The sequence below is a fragment of the Impatiens glandulifera genome, chromosome 4 (assembly GCF_907164915.1).
Source record: "Impatiens glandulifera chromosome 4, dImpGla2.1, whole genome shotgun sequence".
In the NCBI taxonomy this organism is placed as follows: domain Eukaryota; kingdom Viridiplantae; phylum Streptophyta; class Magnoliopsida; order Ericales; family Balsaminaceae; genus Impatiens; species Impatiens glandulifera.
The window spans coordinates 15,111,790-15,136,403 of record NC_061865.1 but is presented as its reverse complement, the minus strand read 5'-3'; the positions used below and the strand labels follow the sequence as shown (position 1 = coordinate 15,136,403).

Below are 24,614 nucleotides of genomic sequence, written 5' to 3'. Positions count from 1 at the left end.
TTGCAAGTTCAAGATTTTGAAATCTCCGGTGAATATTGATGAAATAAAGAAAATGACCTAGCAAGACGTATGGAACTATAAGGATTGTAGAGTATTCTGTATGATGCACATGGAGACATACAAGGGAGATTCGAAGTGGACTTGTGGCATAACCCGAGAAAATGCGAGCATGAATATTCATTGTCTACGAATCCAATACCTATCGAAGATTCTACAATCCAATTCTAACATTTATCAGATGAACTTAAAATACAAGACCAAAATGTTGTACGAAACCAAATTATCCGAAATATTAATGTAATGGTTTTATGTTAGTAGAATTAAAACATTACTTATTCTATTCAACATTTACTACTCTTTAAATGGTATCCGCTCCTCTGCTTCTTCTATTCAACTTCTTCTTCAAACGTTATTCAACTTCTTCTTCTTTAAACAATATTCAACTTCTTCTTTTTATATCTATAAAACGTTTCCTTCTACAAATCATAAGTGTTTTATTACTAATTTGCATCTGGTTATTGTCATAGTAAATATGTCAATAATGACAGAGAAGAACAGTAAAACTTTAGGTAAAAGGAAAGTTTTATAGATGAAAGGTAACATGAACTTATTGTTGTTGTACTGTTTTCATTAATGTGTTGTCATGTGTCGATATTGCATTTGTGTCATATACTGTGTTGTCCCTTATTGATAAATATTAAGCTTAAATTGTTAATATTAGTTGTCTAGTGTGTTTTTAGTTATGTTGTCATATTTCGATTACAATACTATGTCTTCTTTTTTATTTTGCAGAAGATTTAGTGGGGTGGTATATAACAGGAAGATTACCAACAAGAATGTTGTTCGCTCTGACCCCCTACTAGTTCTTGTGAAGGCTGCTTCTAAATCCAAGATCACAACTCCATCAAAAACAATACAACTTGCGAGAAGAAATTTGATTCAGGGTAAAAGAAGCCTAATAGCTTTTTCGTTAAGGACCTACCCAAAAGAAATATACCATCTTATTAGAGATCTGACAGACTTACAGAAATAAGTTGTGATGGATATAGAATTTGGCTCAATGCTCTCATTGAGCGTCTCTAAATGTCCCATGAAATTGTCACTTCACCTCCTGAATACTTTAAAACCTAACAAGAGTTGGTTGCCATTAAGCAACGGGGAGAGACTAAGAATAGACGAAGAGAATGTTTATAACGTTCTAAATCTCCCCCGAGTTGACATTGCAATCGAGGAGTCGATAAGAAAATATGAAGACTCCAAATCACCAAAATATATCAAAATACTGAGGGCATGGAGGTCAAGATGGGTGGGGCAACCGAATAGAGGATCTCCTTCAACAACATGCATACCAAATATTATTAAACAAAACCTATCCACATATGACAATTTCAAGCATGATTTTGTCATCTACGTGGTATCGAGTTTTCTTTCCTCCAATCAGAATAAATCTTGTAGGTAAACCTTAGTCTTACACTATGTTGTCCCGTGTATTATACTATATTGTCTTATGTACTACACTATGTGTTTCCGTGTATTACACTATATTGTCTCGTGTATTTCATTGTGTTGTTAGTAGTGTTACACTATATTGTCCCGTGTAATACTATTATGTCTCTTAAACTATGTTGCAGGTTCAAGATTTTAAAATCCCTGGTGAATGTTAAAGAAATAAAGAAAATGACCTGGCAAGACGTATGGAACTATAAGGATTGTGAAGTATTCTGTATGCTGCACATGGAGACATACAAGGGAGATCCGATGTGGACTTGTGGCATTACTCGAGCAAATGCGAGCAAGAATATTCATTGTTTACGAATCCAATATCTATCGAGGATTCTACAATCCGATTCTAACATTTATCGAATGAACTTAAAATACAAGACCAAAATGTTGTACGAAATTAAATTATCCGAAATATCAATGTAATGGTTTTATGTTAATAGAATTAAAATATTTACTTGTTGTAAAGCAACAAGTTGTACTTAACGCTTTAATGTGAAGCAACAAGTTGTACTTAACATTTACTTGTATAAATATAACATTTATGTACTCAAGACAACATAATAATATACACATGACAACATAGTACAAAATACAGGACAACATGGTATAAGACACGGGACATCACCGTTATAAATACAGGACAACATAGTATTGGACACAAGACGACATAATTTTTGACACTGACAATATTTCTAGAACCTGGTTTCTTCTTTGCTTTCTAAATGTAAAGTAATTATTTATTAAATTTCACTCATAAAGTAATGAATATAACATTTATGTAATCGTTTTATTTTTCAATTAAATTGAAGTTAAAAAAACAATTAAAACGGGAAATATATTATCCAAAACAAAGTTATCTTTGGGAAACATATTGTTAAACAAAGTTATCTTCTGATGTTGTTCCCACATGAGTTATCTTTGGAAAATATATTATCAGATACATGCTGTAATTGACTCGACAACAATGATGTAAATGATAGTTGAGTCGAGACTAGATGGGTGATGAAGTGTTGATTTCATTGCTTTTGCGTTGATATTGGAGAAAGATTACTTGTTGTGGTAGTATACTAAAACAAAATGACAATGGAGTATTAAAACATAGTGTAATATGCGGAACAACATTGTGTAATACATGTGACAACATAGTGTAATATAAGAGACAACATGGTGTAATACACGGGACAACATGGTATTGGACATAGGACGACATAATTTTTTACACTAACATTATTTCTAGGACCTGGTTTCTTCATTTCTTTTTCAATGGTAGTCTGTTTCCGTTTTGTGGGTGGTCGCCCTCGAGCTCTTACCTTGACGGGCGAGTGAATAACTTTTTCGGTTGGTTTAGAATCTGTCGTACAATTTGGAGATATCTTGAACTTTTCCTTCATTTTATTCATCACTTCAGTCAAAGCAGAACAATTAACTTGGGATTTGGATACAATTTGTTTAACCTCTAGCATGATGGGAGTTAGATAGTTGTACCAATTTCTTTCACTTTCACACACATCTGAATCATAAATGTCGGTGAATATTTGGTAACCTCTTTTCAAGTCTTTATGCCAACGGTTCAACATATAATATGCAGGCACCTGGTTCACTTTCATTCTATTCAAAACAGCCAATATATGCCTACAAAGCATCCCTCTAAACTCAAACATTTGACATTGACATTTCAAAGTAATCAATCCCGGATTGTACTGTACCTTGTAGGAAAAATCTCTCAAATGTTGTCCATTAATTCCAAGAATGCCCTCAAAAACTCTAAATAAATATGTTGTGTCATTGTATTCAATTATAGACGTGTCACAAAACATTAACCCTTGAATTCGTTCTGACACAACTTGAAAATGTCATTTGTGTAAACGCTTTGAAACTGCATTTCTAAATAATAGCCACTTATAATTGGATTCATGGAATTAAAAGACTTAAAATCCAGTTTGTTTTCATTTTTTATGTTCTTCTTCAGTGCTCTATCAAATTTCTCAACAAACTACTTCAGAAATGTTGTCGAAGTAACATAATCATCGAAAAACGCATTGATGCTTTCACTTCTCTATGATGTTGACATGCCTTCCTAGAAATGACATTTCATGTACACTGGAATCCACTTATGTCTTTCGATGTGTAGAGAGTTTAGTCAATCGTTGTTTTCCAAATGAAACTCATGTATCATTTTCTTCCAATTCTCTTCACACTCTTCATTTGTTATCGAATTATAGACAATGTTATAATCTATAAAATTCCGAAGGTCATTTTCAGAAACAAACGTCATCCCAACCTAAGGAATTTTGTCTTCGGTACATGGTGATGATGGTTCATCCATAGGGCTACATAAGAATACAAAAAAAGAGAAATCATTACAAAGAATACATAACAACACATAAACAACATATTACAGTAATACATGACAGCATATTAGATAAAACGCATGCAAACACATTGGATAAAACACATGAAAATGAATGAAAATATAGTTTAAAATACGGAACAACATATTACAATAATACAAATGACAACAGAATATTAACATTTCGAGCAACTTAAATATTTACAACAAATGACAACAACGTATAAAAATACTGGACAATATAGTTTAAGACACGGGACATCATAGTTTAAGACACGAGACAACATAGATCAAAACAGAGGACAACACAAGTCAACAAAAATATTAACAATTTTACACAGGTTCTTGAAAATAATAGAATATTAACAGTCTAGCTACATAAAAAACAAAAAGATATACCTATTTTATGTTCCTAGTTGTTGGTTCCTACACATAACAATCACAAGACAGTAGAAAAACGTGAATCTCTTGAAACAAACAGAAGAACAATGAAACAAACAAAGAAAAAAGTAAACTAGGATGACAGAGAAAATATACCATTAGAAGAAAAACTAAACAGACAGTGACGAAGACGAATTTAAACAAAACGTAGATCTCTAGAAGTAGAAGTAGTGATCTCTTCAAACAAATAAAAATAACAGTAAGAAACTAAATGACAAGAATGAAGACGAATCTAAAAAACGAAAGGAGAAGATGTTAAACGGCCTTACGAGGGTGAAGAAAACGGAAGAAGAAGAAGAAGAATGAGAGTTTTGTTTAATAATGAGCAGGAAATGAGATGAGGGTTTGTTAGAGAGAAGATGTAATTGTTTTTCCTTCCCTCCTTGGCATGCAGGTGGATTCGTTCTCTAATTCGCTCTTTTGTTTCGTTCCTTATTTCATTTCCTTTATTTAAATATAATAAAATTATTAGAGAACTTGACCTCTAGTCCAGAAAGCCCATTGGCTACATATAACCGGACAGCCCAATGGAATGGATCCTATTTAAAAAATATATTTTTTACTTACTCTTTCCCTCTCCCTTTACTTCTCTCATCTCCTCTTATTTAGTAAAGAAAACAAAATTATTTAATTAGGGCAACACAATAATCCGGGTCGGCTTTCAATATGACATATTTCTTTACCCTTGAAGATCCAAGGGTCGCTTGGTTAGTGATCTGATTCGAGGGATAAACGCTCACCAGCAAAGCGGACGGAGGCTAACGACCAAACTAATGGTCAAGGCACGTGTTGCTGGGATTTTACACATTTCTTGTGCCACGATGCACACAAAGAACAACCCGAAGAAGAGATGTGACATTTGAAAATGTTAACTTTCGGTATGATGCATCAAATCGCTCCTGAAAAGTGTCTCTTGCTCGAGTTAACAAGGAGCGTCATGTATTCTTTCAGAGGATCGACTTATTAACAACCGAACAATTCGAGAATTCAAAAAAAGTGGGAAATAGTAATTTCATTCAAAATTTAAAAGTGGGGCTCCTAACTATAAATTAGAACATAGGATTTATTTGTTAGGGGTTGGAAAATTCAAAGTCTAGAGATTTATGAGACAAATTAAAACTTGTAACATATTTTTCTTAGGAAGACTTATACTTAGATTCTAGCTCACTAGATAGTTGCTTAAGGTCTTAAATTAGCATTTTTAGTCACTTGTAAGTCCTCATTCGCAGTTCTAAATTAATCTTTGTTTATTTTTTTTTACATATTCAAGTTTTGCCTACGCTAACTTGTTCTTCGTCTATACTATCAATTTGATTGCATTAATCTTTGTTAATTGTTTTATATATTTAAGTTTTGCCTACGCTTACTTGTTCTTCGTCTATATTATCAATGTGATTGCATTAATCTTTGTTATTTTTTGTTTACATATTCAAGTTTTGTCTACGTTTACTTGTTCTTCGTCTATATTATCAATGTAATTGCATAGATAAGTTCGAATAGAAGTAGACACGTTTTAGTCAAGTTAGAATTGAGCAATTCAATTTAATACAAATTTACCCAATTTGAATTTGAATTCTAAAAATTAGAATCATTATTTTTTTCTCTTGTACGAGGGTGATGATTCAAGAACACTCTAATGCTCTAATGATGTTCTATGATCGATCTAAGTAATTTCTAACTTGATGCAATCACTCTAAATATGAGTTTAAAAAATAAAAATGAAATCACAATTTTGAATTTCAGAAAAAAAAAATTATTATAGAAAGCTTAAGAAATGTTTAGCCAACAAGTTCTTTTAAGTCTTGAAGAAGGATCCAGCACTTTTTAAAACAAAAAGTATATAGAATCACAATTTTGATTTTAATGGGGTTATTGTTTTAGAGTCTATTGTTGTGGGTATAGTTTTTGCTTGTATTATTGTTATTTAATTGATCTCAATTTTCTTTTTACATCTTTAATATATTTTGTTTTATCTATTTGCAAATAACTTTATTTGAAAGCAAATCTCTCTCAATTAAATTTTTATTGTTATAGTATTAGTAAAAAAATGTTTTATTAAATATTTTACCACTAGTATTAAATGTATATTTTTAAGTTTAGTTTATTTTGGTGTGAGTATAACTTAAATATTTTCATTAATAATGTTTAAAACATTTAACATTAACAAATTATGTTCCATTATAATTTTTATTATTTTAACATTTTATGAAATTGATTTTATACTATTATAAAGAATTTTATTTGTATTTATTTTTAGTTAATGATTGTTCTTATAAGGATATCATAAATTAATATAGATAAAAAAAAAGTTATTGAAAAATATAATAATTATGTATTATAATTTAATAAAAATAATTTAATTTAAATTATTAAGTTAATATTGTATATTATATGTTCTTATGTTTAAAGTTTGAAAGGCAAATATTTAATGTAAGATGTGAGAGAAGACTGAAGAGGATGACCCTAAAACTGTCCACGGCTGGCCCTGTTCAAATGAAAGTGAAGTCGGGTCGGGTCGGATTTATAAGTCTGGGAGTAGGGTTAGGACTTAGGAAGGAGGTCGATTGGGGTTGGGGAGAGGGCGATAGAATCGAAGATAAAAAAGGACTGAGGAGAAAGAGATGTATAATTTTAAATAAATAAATAAATAAATATATATTAACAAATTAAATAATAATAAAAAAGTGACATTAAATAGCTTTAATTTAAAAATAAATGACAGCTCAAAAATTGATTGATGAAAATGAAGAAGGGTGCGCACGATAAGATTCCGACTTTACTATTTCTAATAGCATAAAGATATTTATGAAGAGAGAAGGGATAAGGACAGTTCAGGAAATAGTCCATGTAACACGTACTGAAGGAGAGATACACTTAATATGTCTGACTATTCAAATATTTTTATTTAAAATCACAAATAAAATCATTTTGCTAACTCAATTAAAAATTATTTTACATAATAAAATAAATATTTTTTATAATTCTAAAAATCAATTAGAAGAATGCTTTTAATCAAATTGAAATCTTATAGTATACCTTAATATATATATTTAAAATTGATATCGACTAAATTTGTCTATTTATATTATATTAATAATAAACTATAAAATACATTTTTTATTGTTTATATTTGAACAGGTTATTAAGTAATTTATAATTTTTTTTCTAAAAAGTAAAATTATTATAATTTATTAAATATACAATTTATAAATAAATTATTATATAAGTCTCATCTTTTATTCTCGCTCTAAAAATATGTTTATATCTCTCTCGAGAAACTTCCGTCTCTAAAACCCTAATCGGGATTCATTCTGCAGTTTTCTTCTTCAAGCTCTCTTACAAAAACTGATTAACTATTGTGAATATAGATATTTATTTTTGTGATTGTTAATTGATTTTTTTTCTCTCTATTTGAATGCAAATTTCATAAGTTTTTATTACTCTAATATTATAAATCTGAAAATCTGAGGTCAAATTGTTTATTTTTCTAATTTACTAGTTGTTGTTGGTAGGTAATCACTTAACAATATTAGATCTGAAATTATATATTATTTTTTATTCCATTTGTAATCATACTAACTAATTGAGTTATTTTTTTTTAGTTTATTCACTTCCTTATTTGACTAATTAATTCAAAATGGTGTAATCATTATTCAATTACATATATATCAAATTTTAGTTGGATGTTTTATTTTTAGATTCTATTACTTCTTTAATATTCTTTTTCAAAACTCTAGATGAAAAATTATTTCTCCCTATGTAGGCATGCATAAAATTATTTAAAAAAAATATATATTAAGTGATATATAAAATAATATATATATATACTTATTTAAAGCATTTAAAATAATAAATAAGTGATTACTTAAAATAAATTAAGATTAATATATTATAATACAAAATAAATAAATAATATTTTCAAACCCAATGGTTTCAATTCGGGTGACAATTTAAAATTCCGATTCAAAGAAAAATAAAAATATAATTAAATATATAAAATCACTAATATTATATTTATTTATTTATTATATTTTATAAGAGTTCTAAGTTTATTTTTTTTATTATAATATGAAATTTTAATATATTACTATATATATTATATTACAAAAAAAATATGTTTATATAATTTTATTATATAATATTTTAATTTAAAAAAATATTTTATAAATAATACTATGATATTAAAAAATTTCCAAAATAAAAATTATAAATACATTCTTGGTCCCATCACAATCCCACACAAATTCAAACTAAAAAAACATTTTCACCCTCATAAATATTCATAAGTTTTACTATTCATGAATTCACTTTATTTTAAAATTATAAATGAGTCTTTTAAATATTGATATGTTAATCATTTTTATCCTTCTTTTAGTTTGTATTTATTTTTAGATATTAAGTCTATAATGTATAAAAAAATTATTAATATGTATTATAAATATATATATATATAATTTTATATTTGTATTATATATTTTTTTACCTATCATAAATTTATAGTAATGAATAATATTAATAAAAAAAATTAAAAAATAATAAAAACACAAAGTTAGGAAAAATAAAAAACAATAATATATTCCGAACTATGAAATTGAAAAAAAAAATAGAGATAAAACAAAAAATATATTTTCATAATAATTAAAAATACAACTTAAATAATAAAAATTAAAACAGGTAATAAAAACTATTTCTCCTTATTCACAGGCATAATTTTTTTTTATTGTTATCACTTATTTAATTGCATTTAAAGTGGGAAATAGGTGATAGTTAAAATAAATAAGATAATAATTTATTTTTGTGAAAAAGTAAAACAATAAATATATACTTATTTAATTGTCGATACTAATTAATTAGCAGATATATAAGATACTTAAAATAATATATATACTTGAGAATTTTAAATGTTAAATAAGTGATACTTAAAATAAATTAAGATTAATAAATGTATATATATATTATAATACAAAATAAATAATTAATATTACTTCTAGAATTCTGCATGCATCATTTTTTATATTTCAAAAATATTGTTGAAAAGGAAAATATGTTATTTGATATTTGTTTAATATAATTTATTATTGTAATATTTTAATATTTTTAATGATAAATTAAATAATTTGATACTAGAAAAATATTTTTAAAAAACTACAAATAAAAAACATAAAATAAATTCAAAATAACTCTCAATCAAACAAGCTCCTTTCTTCCGATTTAATACAATTGATTACTGTTCTTGAATCTTACTCTCCCTCACACAATATTTTATTAAATTTGTTATAATTTTAAATATAATTTAGTGATTGAAGATATAAAAATAAATTTTTATTTGGTTATAAATTCAATTCTCATCAAAAATTATTTATTTTTATTAAATTTTTTAAAATTAAATCTAGGACAACAACAAAAAAAAAAAAATATCAATCTTTTTTTACCTAAAACTAAGACTGGGCAGCCTAAAAGGCTCTAGTTGCATGTCTATAAGAGAAAACTGTTCTATAAACATGTCTTTGTTTGAGTAAATATCAACCCCTTCTAAGGGAATCTATATTAGAAAAATAAATAAATAATAATAATAAAAATCATAAACTTAAAATGTTAGATTTATTAATATGTCATGACTATTGTTTATTTAGATTTGAATTAATAAAATGAGTATTAATTTATTTATAAAGTTGTTAGATTAAAGTGATGTTTGATTATTAGTATATTTTATTATGTGTAAAAATTGATTATTTATAATGAATTAAATAATAAATAAATATGAAATATAAATAATGTTGTGGTTCCCAATTTGGAGAGGGAGAGAAGCAAGTGAGACGATAGAATTGAAAGATCTAAACTTGGTAACTCAAAATCTTCAAAATCTTTGTCAATGAATTCATGTAATTTTTTTGCTTTATTTAGTCAATAGTTTCAAATTTATGAACATTAAGAGTTATGATTATGTTTATGATTAATAATGCATGTTAAATAATATTTTATGATTATAGAGATAAAAAAAGTATAAGTTAATTATCATATCTAAGGAGGAAGAAATTTATTAAAATGAAATAAATAATTTTTGAGTTTCTAGAATGGGTTCCATTTGCTATTAAAATAAAATAAATAAACGCTAAGACCTATTATATATATATATATATATATATATATATATATATATATATATATATATATATATATATATATATATAATAAATCAAATAATAAATAAATTTTGAGTTCACCTTTCCAAATTTCATATATATATATATATATATATATATATATATATATATATATATATGAGGAATAGAGGGAGGGAATTTAGTGAGGGAATTTGGTGAGGGAATAACGTGGCATCACCTTCGTTGGTTGGAAAATGTAAAAATGGGAGTAAAGAGAGAAACGAGAGAAATTATTTGATTTTTTCAGCGAATAAGATTATGCCACATCATTCCCTCACCAAATTCCCTTACCAAATTCCCTCACTTAATCATTTCTCTATATTATATATATATATATATTATAGACTTTTATTATATATATATATATATATATATATTTTATTAATTATTAAAAATATAAAATTTTATTAAAAAAATTTCTAATTATTTTTTGTTAGATTTAACTTTACCAAAATTATTAGAAATAAGAAAGTGATACTATATTAAAATTAAAAAAGTTTATTATTATAAAAGAAATTAATTGAAACTATATTTTATCAAAATATAATTAATTGTAAATGTTAATTGGTTGAGAATAATAAATATAAATATTTTGTAGTTACATTAGCAATTAATAACATTTTTGTTAATTATCTTATTTAAGACATTAATGCTAATTGTATCATTAACAAATTCATTTTTATTTGATTAAATTTCATCTTAATTTATATTTAAAATTAAATTTCACACTCATCTCTCTATATATATACGACACTCATTTAACCCCTCAATTGACCCTCATCTTGTGACTCGCACTTTTTTATATGCATTTTTTATCCCTTCGTCAAACCACCCACCAATCTTAGTCGACCTCAATTGATGACACACCTCTTATATCTCGTCAAACTCAACCACTAACCCTCCAATTGACCATCATCTTGTGACTCACACTTTTTCATATGACTCTTTATTCCCTCGGCAAACCACCCATTGACCCTAATCTTGTGACTCACACTTTTAATATGACTTCATCCCTCGACAAACCACTCACCAATCTTAGTTAACCTTTCTTTTACTTCCACTTCAACAAATCAACAACAAATCCCCCAATTGATCACACACCTCTTATCCAACGCAAAACCAACCACTAATCACCACCTGACATTCACCTCGTGACCTCACACTTTCAAATGCTCGTCAAACCACTATTAATTTCAATCTCACACTCGACACCCGACCTCCATCCGACCTCCATCCACTAACCCTCCAATTGACCCTCATCTTGTGACTCACACTTTTTCATATGTCTTTCTATCCCTTCGGTAAACCACCCACTGAACCTAATCTTGTGACTCACAATTTTTCATATGCCTCTATACCTCGACAAACCACTCATCAATCTTAGTCAACCTCTCTTTTACTCCCACTTCAACAAATCAACAACCAATCTCCCAATTGATCACAAACCTCTTATCCAACGTCAAACCAACCATTAACCACCATCCAACATTCATATCGTGACCTCACACTTTCAAATGATCGTCAAACCAACCATTAATTCCAACCTCACACTCGACAAACCACCCACCACCGGACCTCCATCTCGTGACCTCACACATTTAAATGATTGCCACACCAACCACTAATTTCAACCTCACACTCGAAAAACCACCCACCAAACGACCTCAATCTCGCGACCTCACACTTTTAAATGCTCGTCATACCAACCACTAATTCCGATAGCACACTCGACAAACCACCCACCACCCTACCTCTATCTCGTGACCTCTAACTTTCAAATGTTTTCCAAACCAACCACTAATTCCGACCTCACACTTTCAGATGCTTATCATTTGTTTAAAAGTTACGTCACCATATAATGTAGTCAATAATACATCCTTGAAAATATAAATTTGCATATTTTGGGATTCGAAACCTGGTCTTCCGCATGAAATGTGAACACTTAAACTGTTAGACCACTTATGATTGTTGAAATAATTTTATTATTTTGTGTATGCATATATATTTTGTATTTAATATTTATTACCAATTAGTTAACCACCACCCGACATTTATCTCGGGACCTCATACTTTCAAATGCTCCTCAAACCAACCATTAATTTCAACCTCACACTCGACAAATTAGTTAACCACCACCTTACCTACATCTCCTGACCTCACACTTTCAAATACTCTTCAAACCAACCTCTAATTCCGACGTCACACTCGACAAACCACCCACCACCCGATCTCCATCTCGTGACCTCACACTTTTAAATGTTCTTCAAACCAATCATTAATTCCAACTTCACACTAGATAAACCACCCACCACCTCGTGACCTCACAATTTCAAATTCTCGCCAAACCAACCACTAATTCCGTTGTCAAACTTGACAAACCACACGACCTTCATCTCGTGACCTCACACTTTCAAATTCTCTTCAAATCAACCATTAATTCTAACCTCACACTCGACAAATCACTCTCCACCCGACCAACATCTCGTGACCTCACACTTTCAAATGCTTGCCAAACCAACCACTAATTTCGACCTCACACTCGACAAACCACCCACCACCCGACCTCCATCTCGTGAACTCACAATTTCAAATGCTCTACATACCAACCACTAATTCCGATACCATACTCGACAAACCACCGACCACCCGACCTCCATCTTGTGACCTCACAATTTCAAATGCTCGTCATACAAACCACTAATTTCAATATCATACTTGACAAACCACCGACCACCCGCTCGTGACCTCAGACATTTAAATGTTCGTCAAACCAACTACTAATTCCGACCTCACACTTTTAGATGCCTATGCATGTTTTGGGATTCGAACCCTAGTCTTTCGCATTAAATGTGAACACTTAAACTGCTAGATCATTTATGATTGTTGAAATAATTTTATTATTTTGTGTATGCATATATATTTTGTATTTAATATTTATTACCAATTAGTTAATTTTTATATTAACATAAAAATTATATATACTCATAAAAAGTATTATATATATATATATATATATATATATAAAATTAATGATGAAAACTAATATAATATATATATATATAATGTAACAAATAAATATAAAATTATAAAGGTATATGCATTTATAAAAATAAATAAAATTGTTTATATTTATATATAAATAAAATAAATATAAAAATTATGAAGTTAGGTTCATTTATAACCATTTTTTATATATTGAATTAATATTAATATAGATAACTTTTTAGATAATATATGATAAAGAAATGAGATGCTTGATTGGTGGTTTTGATTTCAGGATATTGATTTGATTCCTAAATTAGGAGGAATGAATCCCATTACGGACACTTTCTCTCCCATTATCTCCACATTCTTATTTTGTCTCTTATAATTATAATTATAATTATAATTATAATATCATATATATTTTATAATTATATTATACATTATTTTATAATTAACATAATATATAAATAAATAATTTCAATTATTTAAATAATATTAAGGAATCATTTAAAATAAAATTTTAGTAATAATTACAATAATTAATAATAATATAACTAATTTTATATAATTAATTTTAAATATTATATATTAATAATAAAATTAAAATAAATAAATTAAAATATAAAAATATAAAACTAAAAATAAAATAACAATTTTATATAAAAAAAATATTAAAAAATTAAATATGAAATATTTTAATAAAAAATATTATTAATAAAATTATACCATGTTATAATACATTATTAAATAAAATATTATATTTAATTTAAAGTATATAATATTTGAAAGGACTTTGTCTTATATTATTTATATTTAATAGATAATTATTTATTTATAATTAGTAAAAAATTGAAACATTTAACATTTTTTTGTTATAAGTATTTTTATTTTGAAAAAATATTAGAGGTTTATATTTTATTAAATTATGTCACTTAAATATTTTATATATCTTAAACAAGTATGTTATAAAAATAAAAATAAAAATATTTTATATTTTTAATTTAATAAAATAAAATTAAAATTAATTATAATTTTAATAACAAAATTATATTTATAACTTTCTTTTTTATAAATCCAAACGTTATCAATGGTAATGAGAATGATTAAAACTCTTAACCAAACACTACACTTCTATCAATCATACCCATCATATCCATTCTCATTCCACACCTCTATCAATCCCAATCATATTCTCATTCCTTTATTTGAACCAAGCACCCATATATATATATATATATATATATATATATATATATATATATATATATATATATATATTATATAATAATGAAAATAATTAAAAAATAAAGAGGAAGAGAGAGGAGAGAGAAAATATTTGATGACGTAGATTATATATCTAATGAGTAAATTAATGTGGTGTTTGTTGAGTATAAAAACAATTATGTTATGTAATATTATATATTTTAATATAAAATTATTGATAAAAAAATATTTTATATTATTCGTGCCAAAAAAATATTTATATGGGATGAGAGGGTAAAAAATATTTAATAATTAAATTAAGTGATGGAAATATATATATATATATATATATATATATTTGGAAAGAAATTTATATATATATATATATATATATTAATAGAGAGAAAATAATTAAGATAAATAATTATTAGGAGAGAGAAATTACTTTATTTTGTGGATGATTGTGGAAAGAGCGTGTTGTACACCTCCAACATATTAAATTAAACGTTATTATATATATATATATAGATAATGATGCTTAATTTTCAAAGTATCCGGATTTACGGGTCGAGAACTGTGGTTAATTTGGATATATATGTGAGAGTGAATGAATACTTGGGTAGAATTGTGGGCCGGATTGACGGGTCGAGAAATGTGATTAATTTGGATATATATGTGAGAGTGAACGAATACTTGGGTAGGATTGTGGGTTGACCCTCCCATAAACTTAAACCGTTTAAAATAAAATAAAAAAACACTATATGTATGTTTCGAACTCGCAATGCGCAACATATTTAAACAAATACAACTCTTTAACCAACTAGACTAATAAATCTTTATACTTTAAATTCAACATAAAATATGATGAACGCGGAACGTTTTAACAATATAAATTTAAATTTTTAACTAACTAATCTATACATATAATGATGCTTAATTTTTAAAGTGTCCAGATTACCGGGTCAAGAGCTGTAATTAATTTGGATATATATGTGAGATTAAATGAATATTTGGGTCGGATTGTGGGTTGACCCGCCCATAAATTTAAAATGGTTAAAAATAAAATTAAAAATGCTATAGGTATGTTTCGAACTCGCAACATAATAAAACAAGTACAACCCTTTAACCAACTAGGCTAATAAGATTTTATATTTTAAAGTGTCTGGATTGCTGGGTCGAGAGCTGTGATTAATTTGGATATATATGTGAGAGTAAATTGATACTTGAGTCGTATTGTGGGTTGACCCGCACATAAACTTAAAACGGTTAAAAATAAAATTAAAAATGCTATATGTATGTTTTGAACTCACAACCTAATAAAACAAGTACAACCCTTAAACCAACTAGGCTAATAAGAATTTATATTTTAAATTCAACACCAAATTTGATGAACATGAAACGTTTTAACAATATAAGTTCAACTTTTTAACTAACTAATCTCTCTCTTCATATATAATGATGCTTAATTTTTAATGTGTCCGAATTACCGGGTCGAGAGTTATGGTTAATTTGGATATATATGTGAGAGTAAATGAATACTTGGGTCGGATTGTGGGTTGACCCGCTCATAAACTTAAAACGGTTAAAAATATAATTAAAAAACTATAAGTATGGTTTGAACTTGCAACCTTACAAAACAAGTACAACCCTTTACCAACTAGGCTAATAACACTTTATATTTTAAATTTAACACCAAATTTGATGAACACGTGATATTTTAACAATATAAGTTCAACTTTTTAACTAACTAATATATATATATATAATGATGCTTAATTTTTAATGTGTCCGAATTGCCGGGTCGAGAGCTGTGGTTAATTTGGATATATGTGAGAGTAAATGAATATTTGGGTCGGATTGTGGGTTGACCCGCTCATAAACTTAAAACGGTTAAAAATATTGACAAAACAAAATCTAAACCATCCGGGCTCCATGCAATGGCAAGACGAGTCCGGAGAAATATTCAACTTGACCTCATTTACTATTGAATTCCAAAGAACCATTTCGCTTTCCATAGCCGTTTCCTCAAGAAACGAAGGAAACGGGCTCAAGTTCATCCAAGAAAACAAACATGTATTCCCTTCCAAACACTCTATTCTGTACTCCTTCAATCTGTTTACCATAAGTTGTTGCCTCTTTAACAATCTTTCGCGGTTCACTTTTATATACTTCTTTGTAAAAAAATTGTCCGACAACATGCATGCGAGCAAATGTTGTGTTTGAGAGGAGATAAGAGTGAAACTAGACATTCTTCTAGCGATTGTCACAACTTTGTCGTTGTACGAGTATATAGTCCTGGCCCTAAACCCTGGGAGTCCGAGGTCTTTTGAGAGACTATAGACTATGTGAACTCTCTCAGCTTCTTTGTAATTTTTGTATACCAAGATCTCGGCTATGCTAACAAAATCAGGCGATGAGAACACAGATCCTGAGTAGATTTCGTCCGAGACGAGATGGATGTTCTTTTGGACAACAAAATTGAAGATTTCCTCGAGAGTGGAGCGAGGGATAGTTACCCCTAAAGGGTATGAGCGATTTATTATGAGCACCCCTCTCACTTTCATGGATTGTGCATTTTGGTATGCAACTAATTCCATGACTTTGGGTGTTACTTGGTAACCGTTCGAACTTTCACAATGTACGTATTGGTATGATTTTCGCACCTGTTCTCCATCGCAAATCTCTATCGAATCTAAAACAAAATTAACAAAATTAAAACAAGTTAGTAAAATTTTGTGAGTATTTCATTTTTATGTATTTAGAATATTGCTCCCATCTATGCATAAGCATATAGCCACCCACAAAAAATAGATTGTTTCATTTATTAAGGTTTGAACATATACCATTTAAAAAGCACACTACTATGAAATAGTTATAATAATTTATACACTTATATAACTTTTGCGCTACAAATGAAATTTACCTAGGATAATAAGGTGTGGGGACAAGTAAAGCATCGCCGAGATTGGTTAAGATCAGGGTCAACCCTAAGGTAAGCTCGACAAGCCCTCGGGCTAGGGCAGCCCATATAATAAAATATATAATTTATATATAAATAAATATATAAGATATATAGATAAATATATAATCTTTAAAGATATAATATTGAAGCATAGTGGTTCCAAATACAAATTTAAAACTTTGCTTAAGTTAGTGACTAATTGATCAATATATATATAATAGTGTTTTTTTATTATGAATAAGTGAAAGTAAAGAAGAAACGATAAAGAAGAAGAAATGAAAAAAGAAGAAGAAACGATGAAGAAGAAGAAATGGAAAAGAAGAAGAAGAAATGGAAAAAGAAGAAGAAACGATGAAGAAGAAATGGAAAAAGAAGAAGAAACGATGAAGAAGAAGAAAAAATGGAAAAAGAAGAAGAAACGATGAAGACGTAAGAAAGAAGAGGAAAAAGAGACGAAGAGTCACTTAAGATTTTGATATATTAAAAAATAGGGTTTACAATAGAATATAATAATGTGTATTGTGGGCCTTCTATATGAGTTTTGAAAAGAGAGAAAAGAAAAAAATGTTTTAAATTTTAAGTTTTTTTTATATTAAATAAATAAATTATATATTATCAGGCTCGAAAAGGCTCGACAAGTCATCGAGCAAGCATTATATGAGTTTGAGTTCGGCTTGAATATTAAAAGAGTCAGCTCGAGCTCGGCTCGAACTCGATCAAAGTCAAGCCAAGCTTTGACCGAGCGGCTCGGAAAAGTTTAACTCATTTCCAACCCTCATCTATCCCCTATCCTCTCTCTCTTCACAATATAATATATATTTTGTTTTGATTTATATTGTTATAAGATTCCGTTGCATTGGCCTGTTCCAATGTTAAAAATTATAATTAGTATAGATGTGCTCTCTATAATTTCTTACCTTACCAAAAAAAAATTGTATAATTTTTTTTCATTTGATGGGTCACAAAATTTCTATTTGAATTGGGTCATTGTTAGGGAATCCATAAATAATCTGAGTAACCCTAGCTCTAGCTGGTATTATATAATTAGTTAAATAGTTCTCTTATTTTATTATTATATTTTAAAAATAATATTTACTAATTTTATAAAAAATCTGCTGTTAATTATTAATAGATTTTTAAATTACAAACAAATTGTTAGGAGTGATCTAATAATAGACCTTAATTAGATGTGAGTAAACTTTCACCTTAATTAACAACAAAATTCTAATAAAAATTATGATTTTTTTAACATTTTTTTTTAAATGTATACAATATATCATCCACCTATACCATGTTAAATTAGTCAAATTAGGGGATCGTGCAATGCATACACATAAAAATATATTGTTACAACATACCATGTTTATCAAAATTGGTATTAAATTTAAAATATAAAATGTTATTAGCTTAGCTGGTTAAAAAGTTGTACTTTTTTTTTTGTTAGGTTGCGAGTTCGAAATATAACTATATCATTTTTTATTTTATTTTTTACCGTCTTAAGTTTATGGGTCAACACAGAATCCGACCCAAATATTCATTTACTCTTATATATATATCCAAATTAATCACTCTCGACTCGGAAATTCGGACACTATCAAAATTAAGCATCATTATATAATATATATTTTGACCGAACAACTCGCGAGCAACTCACGAGCAACTTGACTCATTTGTAGTCCTAATCTATCCCCTATCCTCTCTCTTCACAATATAATATATATTTTGTTTTGTTTTATATTGTTATAAGATTTGGTTGCATGGCCTGGGCCTATTCCAATGTTAAAATTTTTAATTAGTATAAATGCGGTCTCATAATTTCTTACCTTACCAAAAAAAATTGTATAATTTTTTTTTTTTTCATTTGATGGGTCACAAAATTTTTATTTGAATTGGGTCATTGTTAGGGAATCCATAAATAATCTGAGTAATCATAGCTGGTAGCACTGTATATTTATAAAATTAATTAAATAGTTCTCTTATTTTATTATATATTTTAAAAATAATATTTACTAATAAAAATTGTGCTTTTAATTATTAATAGATTTTTCAATTAAAAAAAATTGTTAGGATTACTTTTGAGTGATCTAATAATAGAAGTGTTTGAAACAAACCTTAATGAGATGTGAGTAAACTTTCACCTTGAATTAACGACAAATTCCAATAAAAAATATGATTTCTTAACATTTTTTTTAAACATGTTTTTTTAAATGTATACAATATATCATCCACTTATATCAGGTTAAATTAGTCAAAGTAGGAAGATCCCCGCACAATGTACGGATAAAAATATATTATTATAACGTCCCACGTTCATTAAATTTGGTGTTAAATTTAAAATATAAAATGTTATTAACCTAGTTAGTTAAAAATTTGTACTTGTTTTTGTTAGATTGTTTTGTTAGATTACGAGTTCGAAACATACCTATAACATTTTTAATTTTATTTTTTACCGTTTTAAGTTTATGGACGGGTCAACCCAGAATCCGACCGAAATATCAATTTATTCTCACATATATATTCAAATTAACCACAACTATCGATCCGACAATTCAGACACTTTCAAAATTAAGCATTATTATATAATATATATTTTGATCGAGCAACTCGCGAACAGTTTGACTCATTTATAGCTCTGATCTATCCCATATTCTCTCTCATCACAATATAATATATATTTTGTTTTGTTTTATATTGTTATAAGATTCAGTTGTACGGGCCTATTAAATGGGCCTGTTCCAATGTTAAAAATTAGAATTAGTATAAATGTGATCTCTATAATTTTTTACCTTACAAAAAAACATTCTAGGGCTGTCTTTCATTGACTACTAAAAAAACATAATAAAACATCACATGTTTTTAATTGCATTTAATTATCATCCAAATCAGTTATATTAAAACTTCTACAAATTAATAATGTTGAGACCGAGATCTATAATTAGTATAGAAGAGGTCTCTATAATTTACGTTTTTAATTTTTAGCTTTTATTCAGAATGTTACGACTTCAAAATCATCTAGGTCTGTCTAGAATGATCTCTTAAACTCGTGGTATTTTTCCCATTTTTGGGAATTTTTAATGAAATGACGCTAAATCTTTTTCCCCCCCAAAAAATATCCAAATTAACCACAATTCTCGACTCGGCAATCCGAACACTTTCAAAATTAAGCATCATTATATATATATAGATAAGAAACGAATATATCATATTATAAGAAAACTAAGATTTAATATATATATATATATATATATATATATATATATATATATATATATATATATATATATATATATATATATATATATATATATATATATATATATATATATATATATATATATATAGAAGAGATAATTTAAAATAGGGAAGGGTGGAGGAATAATTTGTTACAATCTGATTGACTGAAAAATAAAAATTATTTCTCTCTTCTCTCATTTTTTCCCGCCAATGAATGATGACACATCATTTTATCTCCAATTTTCTTCCATATATATATATATATAATTTTTACAATGAAAGTTGAAAAATGATTAATTATTTTTATAAGACTTATATAAGTTTTAAATAATTAATTAGGATGCGTTTGGTTCAAACAAGGGAATCAGAATATGAATATGATTGATAAAGATAGGAAATAGGAATATGAATATGATTGATAAAGATAAGAAATAGGAATGTATATGATTGAATGAAGTGTGCTGTTTGGTTGGAACTAGATAATTATTACTATTTACCATGGATAGTGTTTGGTTAAAAAATAAATATTAATATTATTTTATATTTATTTATGATATATAATTTTTTCATTATTTAAATTATAGTGTTAATTAATTTTAATTAGGCTTATTTTATATTATATTTTATATTTATTTATTAATAATATTATATATTTATTTTTAATTTAGTACTTGCTTTGTTGTGGCTATTGGAAGAATGGAAGCTAAGAAAGAAATTACTGCTAAGTTGAATCATTTAATCCACAAATATACATCAACTATTAGTAAAATGAGTGTATTATTGACCAGTGACTTACCTGAATCAAAGATTTATGTTTTGGATGCATTGAAGAGTATTATTTCTCTTACCCCTCTCAATGATTTAGAATTCAAGACAAGATGGAATAGAAAAGAAAAACAGAAACTTGATTATAAAATTAGAATCGGTCTTAATCATCCATGTCAAGAATATACAAAAGCACATTAACCATTTCATCATTACATTCACCACTGTTTTTCAAAATATAAAAAAAAAGTAGTGAAATATCTAGATACAACAAAATCCAACATTGGATCTAGATGCTAACTTTTTTTCAAAATTACTAGTAATTACATTATGTTCGAATGTGCACAAAAGCCAACAAACAAAAAGCTAACATAAACTGTTGATTTCATACCTAATTCACGAATGAGAAGATGGATGAACAAATCCAAACACAAAAGATCGTCTCAAATGACTTGGAAATGCAAATATAACTTCTACTTTCACATGGTCCTTGCAGTAAATTTCAAGAGCTTTACCAACATCCATTTGAGGTATGCCAATGCTAATTAATTCATCAATAACCTCCTGCATCTTTAAAGCACTTAAAGATTCATCAGATTTTGGTTCCGCATTCAAAGCATTTGTCACAACAGTATATTGTGATGCCATTTTGTCACAAATGGACTCAAATTTGGAACTAAAGTTGTCAAATTTTGAGTCAATCCTTTGTTGAAAAGTTTTTGATCTTTTCTTCTTGTGCAAAATTTCCCTTATTGGTGAAATTTTCTTTCTTTTTTTGAATGATTTGTTGTTTGTTGCATGTAAACCTTGTGAGTGAGAAGTGACAACAACTTCATCTTCACCATCTGATGAAGAACTCACAATCACAAACATTGAGGGTTCATTATCATGGCAAATGTATGCAACAAAATGGTGCTATAATGGATTTTTTTCATTCTCCATCTCTATTATACCAATTCTTTCGTTCTCCTTCTTTTATCACTCTCAGTTCCGTCTCACTATCATTCTTCTACCATCTCGAATTCTCAGCTTCAGTCCTCTACTTTAGCCTTGACATGAAATTCATCTACAACTAATTATAATGACAAACTAAATGAGCATCACAGCCAAAAGCTGCAATAATTTGCAGTTTTGTTTTCACTTCATCATCTAAAATTCAAAAAGAAATGATTCATTTAAATCTGGTTCACAAAGAATACACATTCCATCATAGAAAACAGGGAAAAGAGATTGAATGAAAGAAAATGAATTACAAATGAAGCCCGTAACTAGGAACCAATTTGAGTATAAACAGGCAAATGATTTGAACCTGATTTTTTAAGGATGAAGTTCAACTACCTGATGAATATTTTTCGTTTATCGATTAGTAAGAAGATTATCGCCGATCGGAAATCTCCTTCATCTGCTTTCAACAGTCCAAAAAACCCTAATCCCAACAAATACAAATGTAAATAAAAAGTTCAATCTTTGGAATATCTAGTCTTGGTCGAAGATATCATCAGTAATATATACAAATTTTGGAGAACAACTAACTTCACAATAAAAGTAAGAAAAACTTACCAGATAGGTTTATGGTTTGTGTTATGCTCACGCCAATGGTAGAAATACTAGGAGAACTGATCAACTGAAGAAGAAGATCGTAAATCTAGAGAGGAAGTTGGAGAAAGTGATTGATGAAAAGAAGAAAACGAGTAGAGAAGAAGACGAAGAGAGAAGAAGGCTGAAGATGAAATGCAAAGGAATAAAAGAGTAAAAATTGGATAACCCCAAATGAGAGAGGATTGACCGAATCCTTGGAATAAATAAATGATTTTACTATTCATTAATTATATACTATCTCTAACCTATAAACTCATTCTTAAACCCAAAATGCAGTAAACATCACATCAAACAGTAATTCATCTCCAACCCAAAAATTCATTCTCAAACCCAAAATAATATTCTTATTATATTCTTTTCTTACACTAACTTTTTAACCTTATTAATATTATCTATATATTTATCAACTTTACATATTTAACCCCAATCTTTTCTTTTTCATTTAATAAAATTAAGATAAAATTAATTATATATCAATAATTCATAAACAACCAAATAATTCTAATACATTTAAATAAACAAACATATTATATTGAAGCAAACATTATTAACATATTATAAGATAATTTATAAAATATAAGTTAAAAATATAAAATAAATTATAAAATAAATTATAAAATAAATTAGATTAAATTTCAAGTATAATAAATTTAATTATTTAATTATATATATATTTTTTTTAAATAACGTACAAAATAAAATATAAGTTGAAGGATTAATTTAAATGTAAAAAATTAAAAATTATTAAAAAAAACAACATGGCCATTTTTTAAAAATGTCAAAATGCAGTATCTACCGTCCAAACAAGAAGAGAGATGACAAAAACTCATTTTGCAAAACAGGGCACGCAAAACTCATTATGCGTGCTCATTAGAGATGGCCTAATACAAAAATCCTTAAACAAGCCTACCGTAAGGTTTATGATCGGTCCTTCCATGTTTAACTATTATTTATTTTCACAATTAAATGTGATTTATTTATTTTCACAATTAAATATGAAAATCACATTTTAAGCTTCGAAATAACTCAAATAAAATCACATTTCAATTTATTTTCATTAATATTTTTCAATCTCCTCTCTATTATTTATTTACCTAATAATTTATAAATATATATATATTTATTAATTTATTTATTTAGAATAATAACAGGGAGATTAAATAAATTAAATAAAAAAATATATATTATATATTTTAGAGTGAATGAAATAAAACATTATTGAAATAATTGGTTAAGTATAATAATGTTTTGAAGAGAAAGATTTAAAAAAAATAATAATTTCATATCTTTAAATTTCATTATGCTAATAATAATTGGTTACATATTAGAAATAATTTCAAAGTATGTACACTAACTTTAAATAGTTTTAAAATGAATGAAGAAAGGTTGATGTTTTGCAATTCCTTGA

General features: G+C 27.2%; 1 pseudogene; it reads right to left on the bottom strand.

Annotated features, from left to right (window-relative positions):
* Nucleotides 1-3,784: 3,784 nt before the first annotated feature.
* LOC124934799 lies at nt 3,785-22,255 on the bottom strand (annotated as a pseudogene).
* Nucleotides 22,256-24,614: the final 2,359 nt, after the last annotated feature.